At 39.1% G+C, this 7,072-nt stretch overlaps 1 long non-coding RNA gene across 1 annotated transcript; it reads left to right on the top strand.

Annotated features, from left to right (window-relative positions):
• Nucleotides 1-1,924: 1,924 nt before the first annotated feature.
• Nucleotides 1,925-2,953, top strand: LOC308098257. Its single transcript, XR_013934282.1, has 3 exons — nucleotides 1,925-2,051; nucleotides 2,637-2,687; nucleotides 2,838-2,953. It is a non-coding gene; the product is annotated as an uncharacterized lncRNA (long non-coding RNA).
• Nucleotides 2,954-7,072: the final 4,119 nt, after the last annotated feature.

Genomic DNA, 7,072 nt, shown 5'->3' with positions numbered 1-7,072 from the left:
GCTCCAGTCATGACAAGCTGATGGAGGTGTTCTGTCGCACATACCGGCAGTGTATCTGCTATCAGTGCCTCATGGATGAACATAAGGGCCATGACACGGTGTCAGCTGTTGCAGAGAAGGCAGTGAAACAAGTAGGACCACGATCACTTGAAGACAAATCATAAGATAGATCATGTTTTAAAGATAGAAGCAGAACTAAATTACCATGTCAGAGACATTAAAAGCCCAAACCAGGGTGTTGTACAATAAAAAATATTAAACGATGAAGTACACTCATTTTGGACCCAATGAAAAACAGGCTATTGATAACTTTTCATGAATCATATTTCATGTTCATTAATCTTGCCCCTGTATTTTGGAGAAGTTACATCGTTCGTTTAACTAAACTGTCTCAAATCTCACTTGTTTTTGTCCTGCATTCTGTATGAGTTCTCTCTCTCCTGATTGAATAGAATTGGTATCCCAACCTAAATGTGCTTTGTTTACAAGCCAAACTGTCTCTTCCTGTTTCTTGTAGAAACAGCTCGTGACAATACAGCAGAAAGTCCAGCAGAAGATCCAGGAGAAAAAGAAGGAGCTGAAAGACCTGCGACAGGTCATGGAGGCCCTGAACGTGAGCTGATATTATGATACAGTAATAGTTCTTGTGTTTACTGTGATGCTATATGGATGAGACAGTGCCTTGTGTCATCAGAAGCACTAAAGCAGTGGTTCTAAAACCTTTTCAAGGACCCCCCAATTAATAGTATTTGGCTGCAGAACCACATTTGAAAGTATTTGTGTGCCAGCAACCCACATATAAGATTTGTGTTTTGCAAAATGTCTGTTCTCTCAAGATTTTTTTAAATGAGCAGATCTACAATCTCACAACATGTTGCGACGTGTTCGATGTGTTGTGAACTTGTAGAACAGCTATTTTCAAATAGCTGATGTATATAGGATAGGGTTGTAAGGTTGGTGAAACTGAATTTTATGCTATATTAACTAATTTAGCTGGGGACCCCTGGAACCCCCTGAAGGACCCTTGGGGAACCACTGCACTAAAGTACCCAGAATGACAGTAAAGAACAGTGACAGTAAAGAATCCATCATATCTGGAACTTCTGGAATGGCCAACAATACTTCTGTTGTGACTGAATTTATTCACAGCAAAGTTATACAGAAACAATGCAACGAATAACCAAGAGTTTCTTCCTCTGTGTGTGTGTGTGTGTGTGTGTGTGTGTGTGTGTGTGTGTGTGTGTGTGTGTGTGTGTGTGTGTGTGTGTGTGTGTGTGTGTGTGTGTGTGTGTGTGTGTGTGCATGCATGCGTTAAGTAACTGGTTGAACAACAGGGACATAAGCTCAACTCCACAATTGTGATCAATGTACTAATCTATTGATGTCTTCTTGCTACAGTATAATGTTCTTCCATCCCTGTCTATACTGGTTTACTTGTCTCTCCAGAGTTTCCAGTCTCTCTCCAGTTCCAGTGGATCTCCAGTAGGCCTGACCTCGACTAAGTCGACTAGTCGACTGGTTATTTTATTTTTATTTTTTTATTTTTTTAATGGCCAAAAATGTTTTAAATAGTTTTTTGGCCAAGTCTACACCTGCAACCACACGTAACTTCCACTTTATTCTTCTTATTCCTCGTCTTTGTATTGGTATTGTTTGTGTTGGAGCGCCTCAGTGCGGCTGCAGAGTTCATGTGCAACCTCTTCCAGAGAGAGATAGAGACACTAGAAACTCTGCTGGAGACACAAAACAAACTGTGTAGACTTGGCCCTTTGAAATAAAATGTATTTTGGCCCTAAAAATATAAAAAATAAAACTTAAAAAAAAAATAAAAATGTATTATTAGTCGACTGCCAGTCGACTAATGGCAATTAGTCGCCAATTAGATTCGACTAAACAAATCCTTAGTCGGGGACAGGCCTAATCTCCAGTCTCACCCAGTGAGGTCATTTGTCCTCTGAGGTCCTTCACAGATGTGATTGATGCCGTGCCTGGTCTGAGAGACCAACTAGACAACATCCTGAAGACAACTTGGCCAGAGATATCAAAGAGAGGTGAGATTTAAATGTGTTTCTTGTTTTTTTGATGAAGTCAGAAGGCAGAAAGCAGACTGATGGTACACAGGTTGGCTGTCTGTCAGATTGGATGGTAAAATGTAAGAATTTAAGCAAGAATATTCCTAAGTGTTGAAACAGTTTGTACAGGTGGAAGTATGTCTGGGAAGTGGGAAGGCTACTCAAGCCTGTAGTATGGGGGCAGTAAATTAGTGTGACCTGTGTTTCATGTCACCCGCTACAGTATATAAATGCACCAGAGCTGGAGAGACGGGGAGACAGCTGTTACAAACACTATATAATAGCAATGATTACTACCAAGCTATAAAAGCTTGAACTTTTTGACAAAACCCTTGGAACTTCAGTTTAATCCATTCTTCAGTATGATGTCTGTTAAGAGAGCTACGTTACGACACTGCCGTAAAGGTCTGTTGTTGTCTTTTACGTCATTCGTATGTTGTGACCTCCTGTCGGCTCACGCTGTATGTTTTACATGCCCGAAGTCAGCAGTAAAGTCTATTGGATTTTACCTTTGTGTGGACACTGGACATTGAAATCCTTTACAATGTCATGATGTCTTTCCAGTTGATGTTTTACATCCAGTGGAGCCTCAGACCAGAAAGGACTTTTTACAATGTGAGTTCATGTTGTTGCAGGTTCTGAACGTTGAAGTTTCAATCTGATATGTTGTTATTTAAAGCTCTAATGAGTTTGATCCGAGAGACTAACTCTAAACACAATAAGGTTCATGAGGTTTGATTTTTCTGTTGTTGTTTGTTCTCACAGATTCCTCTCCTCTGTCTCTGGACATGAACACAATAAACAACAATCTATCCCTGTCAAAGAAGAAGAGGAAGGTGACTTTAACACAACAACAACAACAACCTTACCCTGATCATGCAGAGAGATTTACTCAGTATAACTATCAGGTGTTGTGTACTGAAGGGTCTGTCTGAACGTTGTTACTGGGAAGTAGAGTGGAGTGGAGGGGTTTATATTTCAGTCTGTTATAAAGACATCAACAGACAAACGTTATTTGGAAACCATGATAAATCCTGGTGTTTACAGTGCTATGGTAAAGACTACTGGTTCAAACACAACAATGTTGACACTAAAGTGTCAGGGCCTCTCTCCTCCAGAGTGGGGGTGTACCTGGATCACAAGGCAGGTACTCTGTCCTTCTACTGTGTTTCTGACCCAATGGCCCTCCTACACACAGTTCAAGCCACGTTCACACAACTTCTCTATCCAGGGATAAGGCTTTGGAGGAACTATGGAGATACAGCAGACATGGTAGACATGTTAAGAATACTGATGATGATATTCAGTTGATAATAGATTTTCCCTTCTAGATAAAGCATGTGTAAGAATGATGTGTACAGTATACTACACCATCATGATCAATCAATCCATTGTGTTCCGCTCATTGCATTTCTTTAATAAGCCTGCTGCAGACGATCATTATACAGTATGCCCTGTTATCTTGCTGATATTACTACAGAGCCCTCTGTCAGTCTGTGTAGATTGGTTATACTGTATTTAGTGGTTCTCAAACTGTGGGTCTGGACCCCCAGGGGGTCCCCAAATGATGATATTTTGCTTAATGTTTAACATTGTTCTCTGTTTCCTCACTCAACAGTAAACAAACCAACATACAGTATGTTTAGTATATACAGGGTATCTGCACATTTCTAAAGTGACAATTTAAGGACTTTTAAGACCTGTTGAATACCTCTAAAACAAAAAATAAAACATGGCATTACTGTGTCAAAAGTAATCAACAAACTATACTATAAAAAATGGTCAAACATTGGTAAAATATTACCTTACAAAGAGACAGAACATGTGAAAATACCAGATTTACAAGCTCACAACGCGTTGCAACGCGAGGCGTTGTGAGCTTGTGGATCTGCTATTTTCACAATATTAGTGAAGTCAAACTAAATGTAATGCCTCAACTCCTGCAATTCCAAGTGCATGTCAGGGTGGGTGGTCCCCAGTTTAAATATGAATAGTTTTAGTGGGTCCCCAGTTCAAATATGATTCTTTTTAGGGGGTCCCCAGTTCAAATATTATTTTGGGGGGTCCCCAGTTCAAATATGATTATTTCGGGGGGTCGCGGCCTGAAAAGTTTGAGAACCACTGGTCCTCAATGTGTCAATAGCGTATTGGGTGTCAACAGTTAATCGATTTAATCGCTTATGAAAATATATTTTAATGTGACGAACATTTTTTTTTTCCGTTTACACCCCCTTTTTTTTATCTCCCATTTTGTATATCTCTGCTGTTCGGCCGGAACCAGCTAAATCCAAAATGGTAATTGTTCAGGAAATGAAAAACAAAATATCAATTTTTCAGAAAATGAAGAAAACCTTATATTTTTAAAACAAAGCAATACTGCCTCATCATACTTGGTATTGTGACTTTATATATTATCAGATACTTGCATGTGTCATTATATTATCACCACTTTACCCAAATCCAGTGCAAGTGGAGTTAGGAGGTTTTGTCCATCATTGATAAGAACAGCTGGCAATGGATCTCAAAGCTCACAACACATCACAACGCATTGTGAACTTGGAGATCAGCTATTTATGGTGAGCGCCATCCTCATATACTATATATCAAGCTGAATTCTGTACTTAAACAACTTTTATTTTAGCATGCATTGTAAACAACAAGGATCTAACTGTTACCACTGTTGTTCTTCTACAGTTGAGTGCAACAAACAATTCCGCCTCAATACTCAATCATGTATTTAACAAAAGCGATCATGGCACACCAACAATAAATAAATGGCATATAAATACAAAATACATTCATGAAAAATAGAATCTTTAGCCTATCAAATCTGTAGCCTACTGCACTAACAATAACAACCACAGTTGAATTTACCTATCATATACCTATCAACATTTTATTATCACACTGTTGTGTGTTGCGTGTGTGTGGTGGGTGTTTCTTAGTGCTTTAGATTGTCATAAAAGCTGTGAAAGTCTTTTGGCATGATCTCCTTGAGCTCTTGGAGATGTTTGAAACAAACTCCTGCACACACTCATTCTCTGTCCATTAACATTTAAAAAGAAAACACGAGCAGATGACCTTTGTGAAGACACCCTTCTCCTCTTTACTGGGGTGACATCTATCAAACCTTGCACATACATTCTCTTCTCTTCCCAGTTTATGTTCTCCCAAAAGCATTGAAAAATCTTCTCCCTGTCTGCCTCATACAGAGCAGAGCTTCTCGAGAGCCTGAGAGGAGGGGGGAGTTGTTTGTTTTTGATGGACAGTTTGAGGGTCCAATGGAGTTAGGAGTTTTCGTCAGAGGCGCTTTTTAATACTTTTCATATGTTATTATTAAAAAAAAAATTACACAGATGTTCAATAGCGTTGATTTATGAAAAAAAAAGAAGTTTTTAGCTGGTCCCGGCTGGACACCGACGATATAAAGTAGGAACCTTGGAATCATTCAAACAGTTACACACTTAAAACCTGCCATGTTAAAAACAAGAAGGAAAAAGCTTCTGTAATTTATTTTAATATCCGATATAAAAGCTCACAACTTATCTGGCAAAATGAACAAAATGTTTCAAATCATATAAAGGTGTTTGATCATATCATAATCATATATTTTTTTCATCAACTTTACTTCATTTACACTGACTTGTTTTTTCAAAATAAATGTGAGCACTGTGGCTGCAATATCTACAGAGTGTTTTAGTCTTATTGTTTTGCTGTGTGTGTGTGTGTGTGTGTGTGTGTGTGTGTGTGTGTGTGTGTGTGTGTGTGTGTGTGTGTGTGTGTGTGTGTGTGTGTGTGTGTGTGTGTGTGTGTGTGTGTGTGTGTGTGTGTGTGTGTGTGTGTGTGTGTGTGTGAGATAGCGCCACCAGATTTTATCCAAACGTCACGCAAATCGGTACACAGTACCTCTAGTCATTAAACCAAAGGGGTCTTTCAGAAGTTTTTCACGCAAATCGGTACACATGATCTCTATAGTCATGTGATCAAGACGGATCTGTTTAATTTTTCATATTTCATCCTGATTGGCTAAGATTGACATCTTAAGTTTGCAGGAGTGGCCCAACAAAATGCCGCAAATCATGAACGTAGCATCTGATTGCGGTGAAACTTTGCACGCACATTTGCACAACGTTGAGGAACAAATGCCACCCTTTCTACATTGCCCTATTATAGCTTGCATTGTAGCGATTTTTGCAAAACATTTATTTTCATATTACTCCTACAAATGTTGTCCAAACATCATGCAAATCGGTACATAATTATCTCTTAAGTCAAGTGATCCGTCCTATTTTTCACATTCCAGCCTGATTGGCAAATTCCGAACATTGCTGGCCCACACTAACCCTGACCTGGCGGAGACCTGTGCTCCGAGTAGCACTTTTTCTAGTTTTCTATGTTTCCAGTGAGTGTTGATGTGACCTTATCAGTGTGACCTCATCACTACAGCAGCGAGTTCTGTAGAAGCTAGAGGGAGTGTGAACCAGCCTTTACTCAGCCAAGAGATGAAGTAATATAAAGGCCCAAGTCTACTGTTAACCCACACACACTGCATGCATGACACGATGCATGCGAATGGAGACAGACGGTAGATGAACTTAAAAACATAGAATGAGGTTGAATAAATGGGGTTCTACAGAACTTTAATATGATATCATATGAGAGGTCAGCCAGCCAGTCAGTCAGCCAGCCAGTCAGTCAGTCAGTCAGTCAGTCAGCGTCTCTCTGAAGACAATGACTATATAGCAAGAGATAACAGCCAAACCTACATTTCATATTCTATACGTGAGCTATTTCTCCCCCTTGTGGTAAGTTTACTGCAATCAATGTTGGAATCTGAATGACCTTAAGGGTTTTCCTTTTTTGTTTTCTCCATGTAATTAAACATGATTCATGTAATAAGCAATTGGATTTTAAATAAGAATGTGCACTTATTTACAGTATGTAATATTTATCATATCTAATGATATTAGTTAATAAACTATATTGCAATTCGAACATTC

This window comes from Gymnoscopelus braueri (genome assembly GCF_963280865.1).
Source record: "Gymnoscopelus braueri genome assembly, chromosome: 13".
Classification (NCBI taxonomy): Eukaryota; Metazoa; Chordata; class Actinopteri; order Myctophiformes; family Myctophidae; genus Gymnoscopelus; species Gymnoscopelus braueri.
Note: the sequence above shows the minus strand (reverse complement) of the source record. Positions and strands in the feature narration are given on the sequence as shown.